The sequence below is a fragment of the Lissotriton vulgaris genome, chromosome 12 (assembly GCF_964263255.1).
Source record: "Lissotriton vulgaris chromosome 12, aLisVul1.2, whole genome shotgun sequence".
Lineage (NCBI taxonomy): Eukaryota > Metazoa > Chordata > Amphibia > Caudata > Salamandridae > Lissotriton > Lissotriton vulgaris.
This window is the reverse complement of record NC_141700.1, coordinates 120,466,020-120,479,888: the sequence shown is the minus strand read 5'-3', so window position 1 is coordinate 120,479,888 and position 13,869 is coordinate 120,466,020. Positions and strand designations below refer to the sequence as shown.

The following is a 13,869-nucleotide window of genomic DNA, read 5'->3' as shown; positions in this document are numbered from 1 at the left end:
CTTGTATATGACTTTTCAAAAGAAAAATCCATTTCTGCTCCTTCCTGAAGAGGAATTTCGCTACCTCAGGAAGCTAGATCACCTCAGGAAGCTAGATTCCTTATAACAGAGAAACCGTCATCCTAGACCATATGTAGTCAATCTAAGCCTTACACACATTATGTCATACATGTAAATTGCTCCTTCTCTGTACACTCTTTTCAATATAAAACAATTTTTTTCATCATCAGGTGTATGTATACAGCTACTCATTATGGTCCAATTTTTGTACTGTATATACATATATACTATGGCCTTTTTGTGCATATGTTCTTCTCCACTATTGTATCAGGGATTGTATATACAAACATCTTTTTACGTCTCAGTGCCTTTTAAAATGATAGCCTGTTGTGCAGACGCTTGTGTCCCTTTCTGGTAATAGACATCGGCGCGACGATCGCCTTTGGCTGAGTCTCAATATCAGCGCATGCGCAGTATAGTTCGGCACATGCGCTGCTCTGAAACGCAAGGCTCAGAGCTCGCGCATGCGCGTTTCAATCAGAACACATTGCGCATGCGCGTTCAGGGTTCGCTTTCAACGCGCCGCACTATCGGGTTGCCTAGGGCATGCGCTATCGAGCGCAGGCATCCGATTTCTTAAGCGGACGCGTTCAGGAACGCCCACAGCTGCAGTCAGTTACCCAATTAACGAGGGTATTTATACACAAGCGTGTAAAGCGTCGGTACCTCCGTTCCCTCTCGGACGCCTGCATCGAGGTACCGACGGACAGGTAGGGTACTAGGTCTTCCCCTTGCCAACTGAGTAGGGCGAGCCACTGCATTACTAGCCCTTCTTTCTTTAAGTCTTCTGTGATTTGCACAGCATTCAGTCACTGCAAGGCTTTGGTAGTTGCTCCCTGTTTTATGCTTGTTATTTGATACAGTTCTCTATGGTTATTTGGTAGCCACTTGTAGTCATTTTATCGCTAGGAACAGCCCTCCAAGTATAGGCTGACTACCTCCCTGTAGAGTCACCCAGCCTATTTTCTTATACCTGGTTGAGTCTCTTTTTCTGTAAAGCTAGGTTTTGTTAAGCTCAATTTTGATATGGCAGCAATCATGGTTGTTAGTCCCTTTGCTATTTCTCAAAGGTACTTTTTCTGTCCATTTCCCTCCTTAACTAGAGCGGGGCCTCCCTTCTTCCCGAGAGGGTTCCGGGTGAGGTGAGGCGTACTCCCACATAATGCTGGGTAAGTTACCACAGACACTCTTGTTGATGTGATTTTAAATACACTAATTTAAATATAGTTCAGCGGAGAGAAAGTGTCTCCATCGCTCTGCTTGTGTGCTTTGTATCCTGTGCTTGTTTTCCTAAAATCCGGTTTGCACTAGATGGTTTCTGATTCACGTCTATGTCTCTTCTTTAGGAGATACACAAAGTTCTGGACTTCCTACAGTATTCATCTGGGCTCAGAGGAACTGGTAGGACTTATCCAATGTATATTAGCGTGCATCACTGATCCTTTGATTTTTTGATTGGCAGTCGCAGTTTCCCTAATGGTCCTGAAGAAAGCTAAGACCAATAGTCAGTACAGCTGAAACATGTCGACCTTCACTTACTCTGCCCACATGTAGTTATTATTTCAAACTATTTGGCAGAATTTTAATCTTGACCCGAGCGCCATACTAATTAAAATTGATTTTGGCCCTTGGAGTCAATTTTATCCTCACATTTATCACTCTTATTTTTTGCACTGCACCCCATTAGCATCACCAGTGAAGCCCAGTGGTCCGTATTTACACCATGTTAATCCATCCATCTCTGCGCCATGACTAGGTGCACTGTTTGTGAATTGGATTGGTGACATCTCCCATATGACGACACTCCACCACATGGGTGGGCTGATGGGAATTTTTTCAAACAGACTTGGGCTCTCACTTCTAGTGCTTCTAATGGTTTTGGGATACTAGTCCGGTTGCGGCACACTTGCAGGTTTCTGACCAGGCCTCTCTTTTGCTTGTTGACAGTTTCTCTTAGGGCATGAGTTGTTCTGGTCGTTAAATATAGCCCTACTTGACCCTCCCTACGTTTATTTTCTGATCCCTTAATATCCCCTGTTCAGACTGCAGTGGGAGTATAATACCATGAAAGCGTGTTCCAAGAGCATCGGCATTCAAATAAAGAAAGCTATGTGAGTGACTGCACATGTGAGTGACTGCGCAATTGTATTAAGCCACCCATTAGCACCTCAGAGAACACAACGAGTTTCGGGGGACATTTGCACCCATGAAAATATAGATCATTATGTTTTCCTCTTTTATGCCCGTTTGATCTCCCTTTTCAAACTTTTCTCCTTGTCTTAGAAGACCCCGAAAAAGTAACTGGGGAGAGTAAATCCGTTGATTGGTTCGTTCGGGTAAGCATCTTTTTGATATTGCACTGGTATTAGGCCAGTTCGAAGATTGTTCTGCATGGCAGTGTTTTGCGTTACACCCCACACTGGCTTGTACTGTCCATGCTTCCATTTACTGGGGATATAACATTGCTGTGATGTCCCCTGGTCTGGTTGACCTGGCTTCATGCTATGCATATGTTCTGTGCCAGCTAGAATGACTGCACCGTAGGACATTACATCGTCACAGGGGATGGAGCGGCAGTCCCACAACCTCTTCGCTTTCTCTATTTAAGTCATCCATACTCTATTTTGTAATTAAGAAACATTTGCCATTAGCTTAACCTTCTTAATTAACCTTATTCTTTTTTTAACTGTAATATTTTTCTTGCCTTTTCCTGTACAAAGTTAATATGCCTGCTTGCGTGTAATTCCTGATTACAATGTTGAAAAAACAGCCTGCAGCAAATGCACTATATGCCACTGCACTCTACTCTAACAGCTCTGCACAACTGCACTCTATGCCACTATACTATACTCTGCAACACTCCAAGCCACTCTATTCTACTCTGCACCACTCTACGCTGCGTCACTCCCCTCTGCCTCTGCACTCTACGTCACTGCACTCTACTCTGCACCATTCAACTCTACACCTCTCTACTGCACTGAATCCCATTACACTCTGCATCACTCCACATCGCTCTAATCCATTCTGCACCACTGCACTCCACAGCACTGCACTCTATACCACTCTACAGTACACCACCACACTATATGCCAGTCTACTCTACAACCCTGAATCACTGCACTCTATGCCGCTTCACTATACACTGAAACATTCTGCTCTATGTCACTGGACTCTACGTCAATGCACTTTACACCACTTTACTCAACACAATGCACTCTGCAACACTGCAATCTAGGCCAATCTACTCTGCCCCACTGTACTTTACGGCATTTCACTCTAGGCCCCTCCTCAAAATTCTACCACACTGCACTCTATGATACTCCACCTTATGACGCTCTACTAGTTCGGGCTGGACTGTTCCCATGAGGCACAGGGTCAAGACTGATTTGAAAATAGCTGGGTCTCAACTGAGGTTTCGAAGTAGGCTAAAGAAGGATGACGGATTCAACCCAGATCTGTGACTGGGTGTGAGTGTCTGAAAATTTTCAGCACTCCGTCCATCATCTCCTTGTGTTTGCTCTACTCCACGAAACTGTGCTCCACTCTACTCCACTCTACAACACTTTCCTCTACTCTATTCCACTCTACAACACAACTCCCTCAATGTCACTCCACGCCACTTTACTCCACTCTATTCGATGACACACTACTGCACTCCACTCTATGCCACTCGACTCTGCCACTCGATTCTAGTCTGTACCACTCAACACTACAACACTCTGCTAGGTTCTATTCCATTCCACTATCCGACACTACTCCACTCTATGCCACTTCAGTCTATGACAATCTACTCTGATCTACGCCCCTCTACTCTACAACACTGTACTCCACTCTTTTCAACACCCTTTAAGCCACTGCACGCTGCACTACACCACTCCATGACCCTCTATGCAACTACTTGGCACTCTACTCCACTCCAGACACTGTAACACACTCAATGCTACTCCATTCTATGCCCATCGACTCTATCACACTTTACTCCCTCCATGACACTCCACTTCACTCCATCGTATGCAACTCAACTCTATACGTCTCCATAACACTCTACTCTACTTCACTTTATGCGCTCTACTCTATGCCACTTTCCTTTACCCCACTAACATTTAGCCACGCTGAACAGCAGCCACGCTAGTGTGCAACATGGCTAAAACACATTGGCAAAGCCAAAGTGAGACCCATTGGCTTTGCCAATGCTTGTTTAAACTTGAAGGGGCTGAATGTAGCAGACTTCAATTGGAAGTGTGTTCAGAGGGTGAGGAGCTTGAAAGGGGAATGTTGTGTACTCTTTGGAAGATAGTTTTTCACTGGCAATAGGTGGAAGGTCTTGTCACAGCTCTATAGGTGTCTTCTACGTTTAGCGACTGTTCACTTACACACTTTTCTGCCACTTCACCAAAACAAGTGAGTTCCCTACTTTTGCAATCCAAATCAGGTTCCCCTTATGACCCATGTCCGGCAAAGATCTTGAAGATGGTCCCTGACATTGCGAGGAAGCTATCTCAGATCTTTAATAATATCATGTTCGCTACTGGGACCTTCCCCTCGACCTGGAAACATGCTTCTATCCTTCCACTTTAAAAAAAAGTTCAATTTAAAGGTTAAGAATACGGCCAACTATCGTCCCATCGCACGTCAACCTCTGTCTTCTGAAAATTGTGAGAAGATAATGAATCTGGAGTTATCTAAATACATTTTTGACAATCTGCTCCTAGATACCTCTCAGTATGGCTTCTGACCAGGGCATTGTACAGAAACCCCCCTGGTCAAGGCAATGGAGGAAGTGAGGAAAGCAGTAGATGGCGGAGGTTCAGCAGTTATGATTTTACTGGACCTATCTGCTGCCTTCGATACTGTTGATCATACCACTCTTAATAGGAGTTAAGGGGGTCGCACTCGAGCTTCTCTCCTCCTTTCTCAGGGACAGATCTCAAACAGTAGCGTTAGGGAAATTTAACTCCCCACCTTTCTCACTGCCTTGCGGAGTCCCGCAGGGTCCTACTCTTTTTAATGTTTATGTAGCGAAATTGGCCCCAGCTCATTAGAAGCTTAAACTTGGAGGTAACAGCTTATGCAGATGACACTCAGTTGACAATTGCAGCAGCTCATAATAACTCATCAGGCCCCTTAAGATGCTGTAACTGTATCAAGGCAATCAATGGTTGGATGAGTGGGCATTGCCTGAAGCTTAGTGCAGGGAAAACCGAGATTATGGTGTTTGGCAACACCTCTCCAGCTTGGTCCACCAATTGGTGGCCTGATAATCTGCCCCTACCTCCTCGCCCCGTCAATAAAAGTGAAGAATTTGGGACTCATCGTTGATGACAACCTTAATATGAGCGTGCAAATATCATCTGTCACATCCGCAGTTTACCATATCATAAAAATGATACAAAAAATAAATTCTTCCTTTCATTCCGGATAGCCACAGAAAAACATTAATATCCCTTCTTGTACTTCCAAGACTGGGCTATTGTAATAGTCTTTATCTAACCGTCTTAGAAAAACATATGAGTCGACTAAAATTGGTCCGAAATGCTGCAGCAAGACTGATTTTTATTCTTCCTAAATTACATTCCATTGAGCAGGGACTTCATAGCTTCACTGGCTTCCCATGCGCAGAAGGGCTAAATTCAAAGCCCTCTGCTTGGCCCACAAATGACTGCATAACTCAGGGCAAGACTTTCTCAGGTCAGCTTTCAAGAGATACAAGCCCAACAGAGAACTCAGAACGTCCATTGCCAATCTATTATGTGTTCTGACATTTAAGAAGATGCAATGGGGTGTTAGAGGTATTGTCCTCAACACAATCAAACTCTGGAACAGCATCCCATCCCATCCCATCTCAGATCCATTCCTTCAGTATCCAGGTGCTTTGAAAATCTCCTAACATAACATAACATTTTAGTAGAGTAGGTTGGTTATGTATTTTGAGGCCAGATTGTTTGACACCTATAAATAATACAGCCTTTATCTTCCTGCCTCTTTCTTTGCTCCGTGAATTAGAAATGTCACATTCAGGTAGAAGTAACAGGTTTTATTAGATGGTAATCCTAAGCAGTCGTTCCAAAGCATTCTGCACCATCTGGAATCTATAGCGCTAGTGTGTTGTCAGACAAGCTTATGGGGAGTTTGCGTGATCTTTTTGCGATTTCATGGTGGTGCTGAGTATTAAGAGCTAGATTTCGGCAGACGGCTTACTCCGCCACAATGGTGGTGACGGATATCCAATTCGCTGAAATATAAATCCCTTAAAATCCTAGGGGTTTTATAATTTGGTGGATGTGATATCCGTCACCGTTGTGATCTAAATCAGGGCCTAAGTCTCTGTGTCTCATCGTTTGATATGGAAACTGTGCCTCAATTTGTAGGTATAATGAGTGCAGCTCATAATGACTGTTTCTTTCAAAGACTTTCTTTGCGATATCAAACCTATGAACAAAATGCACCAGAATTGGAAGAAAGGTCGAGCTAGATCTTGTATTACCGCCAAGACTGTGAACTCATTTATCAAGATGTTGAACTGATGGTTGTTGTTAGTTATACACTTTTCATTCTGGTGTAAATAAATTAAAGCCTGACACACTGCTACCCTCCATATTCAATCTGATGTACACCCAAGCGCATCAGCGTACCTTTGGGCTTGTAGATTAAAAAAGTGAGACAAGTTGATGTTAAATGAAATTACCAAACTATAAGCCGCCTGAAGGACTTAACGGGTAACAACTACTTAAAACAGAGAAACTTGCCTGAGTTGACCAGTTAGTGCTCATTAACAAATCGAGCTGTACCAGTTTAAAGTGTTAAGGTCGGCTCGGAACACACTGGATAGCCTATTAGAAAGTATGCGTGGCGCAGATATTATCTAAGGGCTCTTGCCCTTCGAATATAGCACTTTACAACGTGGATTTTACACCGCGATACATTCACACGTGGTCGTTACAACAACCGCATTGTTACAACGCAGTTCCTTTACAAATCAAGTCGTAACAACGACTTGCGCTAGATGGCGCTCTGGACTAAGGAATAGTAGGGTTTACTATTCCAACTACAGAGTGTGCAACAGTAGGGAAGGTGTTGGAATAGTAAATCATACTATTCCTTAGTTTAGATCGCCATCTAGCGCAAGTGGTTGTAACAACTTGCATTGTAATGACACTGCGTTGTAACAATGCGGTTGTTGTAACAACCGCGTTGTGAATGTATCGGGTGTAAAATCTGCGATGTAAAGGTTGTTTCCCTTCTCCTTCATATATTCGGACCTTAAAGTAAGCCATATTTTAATGTCAAATATTCATGTTCAGTCAGAACCCCTTGATGGTTTTAGAGATCTTCTCTGTTGTTTTTTCTGCGGCAGGAATTGAGAACAAGGTTGGGGGTTCCACAAGGATGCTGCGCTGCCCTACCTGGACATCTTGCCGCCACCGGTCATTGCATCACCAGGGGTGAGGACTTCAGCCCCCAGGGTGCACCAGGCAACTCCCAGCTGCCGCGAGTGAGGGAGAAGCGTGGCCATTGCGCTTAAATCGCTGCCTCTCCCCCCGTGGCACGGGAGATCTTCTTTGTTGTTTATTCTGCAGCCAGAATTGAGAACGATGTTGGGGGTTCTACAAGGACGCTGAGCCCTACCTAGACATCTTGCCGCCACACCGCCACTGGTCATCGCATCACCCGGGGTGAGGACTTCAGCCCACAGGGTGCACCAGGCAACTCCGAGCTGCCGCGAGTGAGGGGGAGGCTTGGCCATCATGCTTATAGCGCTGCCTCTCCCCCCAGGTGTCTATTGTTACCCGTGATTGGCTCCACAATTATCTGATAGTGGATGCTCCTGTTTCTATCTTATAGGTGAGACGGTATGCACATGAAATTTTATAGCAGACTTATACCCGTTTGAACCGTACTACCTTGACAACACTGTGGAGGTAAGCTACGCTCCCAGTATTATGATGGTATCTTATGGGTAGACATGAGCTGGTCAAAGGACATACTGATCGGGCATGTTTTGACTCTGTACTTATACAGGAGTACGTCTGAACTTGATTGGTCTTCATTGAGAAGCCTTAATTCGATCTGGAAGACTTGGGTGATTTATATCTGTTCAGTGAGTATTGGACACCCCGATGGGGTTTGATTTGTGTAGATTGTTTTATATTGTCACACTGGGTGTGGTGACGGTTAGTTTAATGTTAGCAGACAATCGATTATATTGGACATAAGTAGTAGGATCTAATATACTAAATGTGTATATATTGTATATTTTTGTAGATATCTTGTGCAACATATAGTCCCGAGGATGGTCTTGGTGTGAATTGTACGATAAAGACCGAAACGTCGACGCCTATATACCGTTTGGTTTACAATCACCAACAACAGGATTTGTAAAAAGAATTGATGGATTAGCTGACTGATGTTTCTGGAGCACTTTATGTATATATATGTTTAATACATGTTGTACCAACGGTATATAGCACTACTAAAAGATGTATTGAATATGGTAGTGTTTTCTGTTGCCTATTCTTTGTATTAATTTTTGTAACGATTCTTGACATATATTTGTTTCAAGTGTGATATAAAGCTGAACAAAAGATACCATGTTCCTTATGTTCCTTTCAATCAATGTACATATATATGACTTGATATAAAATGAGTAATGATATGAAATAATTCCTCAAGGTGCATTTTTCTATTAAACTTATGTTACCCAGTTCCTTGGGGATTATTGTGTTGCCCTCTTCTAGTGAAAGCCTCTCCCCCCGCGGCACGGGAGATCTTCTCTGCTGTTTTTTTCTGGGTCCAGAATTGAGAACAAGATTGGGGGGGTTCCACAAGGACGCTGCGCTGCCCTATCTAGACATCTATCCGCCACACCGCAAACCGGTCATCTCATCACCCGGGGTGAGGACTTCAGCCCCCAGGGTGCACCTGGCAACCCACAGTTGCCGTGAGTGAGGAAGAGGCGTGGCCATTGCTCTTGAAGCTCTGCCTCTCCACCGCACGCGGGACGAAGCACGGACGAAGCCCAGACCAAGGGCGGGCCCTTCTGTGCCCGTCAGGGGCCGGAGTAGGCTGGGCTGGGCCCTCCCTCTTGGTTTTAATTTTATAGCTATAGAGCAATATTTGCACTCTGGTCAGTGACTTTGTTTTTATCTAGATGGTGGATTATTAGAAGTGTGCAGGTATAGCTCCATTATGTGGGAGAAGTAGTACCCACACAGGATTCTACTGACGCTCTTTACATTCCGTTGTGGTCCATTCGATCGAGGGCATTACTTGCTGTGCTGTCAATTTATCTCAAGTTTTGGGGGTTCACTTTGGTTCGGTGCCATGGGGAGGCAGAAGACACAAGTGAGCCAAGAAGGGACAAAAGCTGCAACTACTGTTACAACTATGGATGCCTTTTTATTAAGAGCTGCCTCAGTTATTGATAAGGAGATTGAACTAGTGAACAGGCGTCTCTCTAGATCTCCCTCTATTGGCCTATTCTTTTTCCTGGGTGGGCCAAATAATCCACCAAGGGAACCTGTCAGTGAAGCACCAAGTATACTTTCATCTCCTGGGTTGGGTAGTGAATCAGAGGTCAATGAAGCCCTATCTCCTCTACAAGAAACCCCCTGGGAGGTGCCTCCTAGGACACTGTCTCCCGTTGTGATTATCGGGAACAGGAAGAGTGGTGCGTCTTCCCTTATGATAGGGAATGGTAGGACGGGTGGTATTATTATTCATACATCCCCAGAAGCTCCCAGCGACATCTAAGGGTGGCTCACAGGTCCAGTGGTAGTTTGAAAAGAAAATGTAAGCCAATAGGGAGTCAAGCCAAAAAAAAACTAAACCTAACGTACCCCCCAAGCCTGCCCCTAACAACAAGGTACCCGTGTCCCCAGCATCAAATATAATCAATTTGGCCATGTTGGAAGCCTTTAAATCAGCTATGAGCTGCATGCTGGATGATAAGCGGAGCCCGATTATGGCTAAGTTAAACCGTATAGAGCAAATCCTAGCAGAACAACATAAGTCTTCAGAATCCACTTATTCTTTCCAACCTATGATTTTGAACTCGACCAAGGTTAATACAGTGCCAGGCACTTCACCTTTGCCTGGGGTAGCCGTAGATTCCCGACCTTCTGGCGGAGGCCAGTCTCGCGGCGCAAATATGGCTTCCAAAGATTTAGAGGGGTTGGCTGATGGTATAAGTGACAGGCAGGTATCTAATGGGGTTCTATCTACAAATCACCAGGGCCAAGCTACTCCTAGATCAGGAACAACATCAGAAGAGTCGGAGGGATATTCAACCAATGCCCCTCAGAATTTAGCGGTCATCAATCTTCCACCCCAATCCGCACCACTGGTAGTAATCTTGGGGAATGTCACACCACTTACACAAGGCTCCCAGGAGGATTTCACTCAACTTAAGAATAAGGTTACTCATTGGCTTTCGAGCAATACCTCTGTGGGTTCAATGGTGGAACACAATATCATCATGGTACGCCGTGTGGTTGGATAGGTAGCTCGAGGAAATCCGGAGGGGATGACTGTATTATCGTGAATTTCAATAGCTTATTCCTTGTGGAGAGAATCTTTCGGGGTGTTTATCTTGAACCAACTCCCAGGGACTCTGGTATCCAGGTTCTGCCTCTGGGTTTTTTCTACAAGGCTGACCACACAAGGCACCACAATATAAGTATGCCATGTAATAGGTGGATCCGAAGACCTTCTGAGGTTTTAGGGGGAGCCATTTTCAATCTTTTGGGGGGGGGGGGGGGTGTCCCGTTCGGCTGGGCATCAGCCTGGCCCTCGGCTAGAGTTATTGATTAGATTCTCAGTTCTTTCAAGGCTGGACGAGTGTGCCTGACTGCACAAGAACCTAGAGCCCATAGGAGACTTACCCCATCAACAGAAGTCCCCCTGCTCTCCCACCTGTAGTGTTGTGCCCTGCAGTATGGAGCTATCTGGGATGGTTAGTCCCCAGCAGCAGATGCCGTCCCCACATCAAGGGGTGTTCCCCAACTTAGAAGCTTATAACGTCCTGTCATGGAACATTGCAGGAATGGCGTGGAAATTTCAGGACCCTTCATGGGTGCAGTTTATCAGGCAATTATTTGTGATTTGCTTCCAGGAGACTTGGCTGGTGAACTGTAACCTATTTCTGGAGGGATACAAAGCCTTCTTTGTCCCTGCGTCCCCGTCAGTTTGTGGCAGAGCTAGGGGTGGTTTGGTTATATTCATAGCGGTGACCGTGACTTGTAGGATCCAGCAACTCCCCATTGCTAATAAAAATCTTCAAGTTATCGTCCTAAGGAGAGGAAATGATAGCATGGGTATCATTATCTTTTACAATACAATTAACGCACAGGGGGAGTGTAAGATTGCTCAGTTGATCTGCCATATTAGGCAGTGCTGCTGCCCCGTTGCACATGGACTTATGGTGGCGCGGGCTTTAACATTCACCCATGTGTTGATCCCAAAACCACTTGTATGAGAGAGTTGGGATTTCACTTTGAGCACTCTGTTCAGGGGGATGAATTTAACAATATGCTCAATGAATTTGATTTGTTACCATCAATGTATTTTTCTGCCCCCCTTAGCAACAGTCCGTCCCGTCTTTTAAAGGACGAAGCAACGGTTCTTTTATAGATCATATTTTGATCTCAGCTAGGCTTCAGTCCAACCTTCGGGGGTTTACAATCATGGACAGTGTGTTCAGCGATCATAACCACATTTGTGTGTACCTGGGAGGTGGTCTGTTGACAAGTCATGCCAGGGTGATAGTGCCTGGTACGCTGAGACCTATGGATGGAAGGCGCCGCCTAAAATGGTCCCAGGTAGTGCCGGACATTTCATGGCGAGGTACAAGAGTCATGCGCATCTGAAATAGCATTCTGTGTGTCGCCTGGCTCCCTCCCTGGGGGTGTCCTCAAGACCTTCGATGGTATTATCTGTAAGGTAGGGGCATTGTTAAACGCCCCTTCTCATAAGACGGTGCCTCGTGACCCCAGTTGGTTTGATCCTTCATGTTCCAAAGCTGCTAGAGATTTAAAGGAAGCCTTAAAAGCTACCCCGAGATATCAATCTCTGATTCGTGCCCATCGTCTCAAGTATAAACTGGCATTGGCCACTCGCAAGGGAGAACTAAAGGAAGCAAGGTGGAGAGAATTACTAGAGCCAAGTACCTTAGGGAGTAGCTCTAGGTTCTGGGGTATTATTACTCCACCCTTATTTGAGAAGGCAGGGGTCAGAGAAGTAGGCACTAATATAACAGAGTATGAATGGGTGTCTCATTTTAAATCCATTTTTAAAAGCGCTACAGATCATCAGCAACTCCAAGTCAGGGTTTATACTAACGTCCCAGTAGTGTTTGAGCATAAAGAGGTGGAGAAAGGCATCTCAGGGCTGTCGTGTAATAAGGCTTCAGGGCCGGATGGCATCCCTCCAGAATATCTTGTTAAAACAGTTCCTCGGGGTGCCTAGAGGAACATCAAATTTGGTGGTACATGAAGAAACAGGGTTGCCATTTATTTGTGATATTTTGGCCATGCGCCCCTTGCTGTTTTGGCTCAATTGCTGGTTAAACAAAGACCTAGTTCTTAACCACCAGATTTTGAGAGAAGTTTTGAGCCTTGACCACATGTTATGCATTCCATGGTTAAAATATATAAAGGGCTGTTTTGAAGAACTGGGGCGGATGGATCTTTTTTTTTACCCTAGAGGATGTGGAATTTGTAAAGAAGACGTTTACCTCCCTCAAAAAACTTGGCAGAGATGGAGTAGAATTGGGAAAACCCAGGGTCCGTAAATTTGTGATGCTTAAAACTACTCCATCTACAGAACCACATCTTCTGTGGCCCCTGTCGACCGATGAGCGGTTTTTATTGATCAGGTTTCATTTGGATGACTTTTATTTTTTACTTGCTGTACCAAAAGGAAGCTGTAGAGGCCAGGTGTTAGCATCCTGTGGCTGCGACGGAGTGTCTCCTTAGGATTTGCTGCACTTTATGTTTTTCTGTAATTTCTATGAAGTACCTCGCAGATTTTTTTAACACCCCTTTTAAAAAAGCTGAATTTTACCCAGGTCTGCCCAGCTCCTTTTTATCTGCAATTGGTGAAACCAGAATGTATTCCATTTGTAGTAGGTTTTCTGAAATCCTCATTGAGATCTAGAATCTGTATGGAGAACTAATAAACCTTTAATAATGGTTGGCATCCCCCTATTACCATCTATGAAGTTGAATTTACGGTTACTGGTTGCCCGGTTTTCCCCTCTCTTTTTTTATCACTGATCTAGATGTATATAGATTTCTCTGTTTTTATAGGATTAATTATTAACCTTTTATTGTCATGAAATGTATGTTTTTACATTTTTAGATGGAGTTGTGCAACTTTTATGGTTTTATTCTAAAACCAAATAAAGTACTTTGAAATGAAATGACATACAAACTTGAAAAAAAAGTTGTGATAATCCTCTAAAAGTGTCAAAATGTGACCTAATGTTTTCAGGTTTTAAAGAAAGGATACAATTTTCACATACTCGAGACTTTAGAAAATGTGTGTGTGGTGTAAACAAGTAAACATAAATTTGAATTGATTTAAATTGCTGCTTTTAGTCTAAGTATAAAGGTTTCTATTTACTCATCTATAAATCGCAGACTGCCCACGTTGCATTTAAGAACACAATGGTAAACGTTTGCTTTGCAAAAAAGATTTATGATTCATACTATCTCTTTATTCAATCTTTGTTCATAACAAAAACACTGGCAATATGTATTGTACAATAACAAAAGAAAGTAGAAGTTGAAAGCTGATGTAGTAGCAATAAAC

The 13,869-nt window shown here is 44.0% G+C and overlaps 1 protein-coding gene and 1 long non-coding RNA gene across 3 annotated transcripts in view; one reads left to right on the top strand and one right to left on the bottom strand.

Moving 5' to 3' along the window:
- The window catches only part of LOC147673592 (uncharacterized), an 80,578-nt gene extending 70,712 nt beyond the window's left edge, over positions 1-9,866 (top strand). Inside the window, exons 4-5 of the long non-coding RNA XR_015302628.1 lie at positions 2,344-2,396; positions 7,415-9,866. This is a non-coding gene — a long non-coding RNA (uncharacterized LOC147673592). The remainder of the gene's footprint in view (positions 1-2,343; positions 2,397-7,414) is intronic.
- SIRPB2 (signal regulatory protein beta 2) overlaps positions 1-13,869 on the bottom strand; it is a 620,501-nt gene that overhangs the window by 606,040 nt on the left and 592 nt on the right. The gene's annotated exons all lie outside the window — the stretch shown is intronic.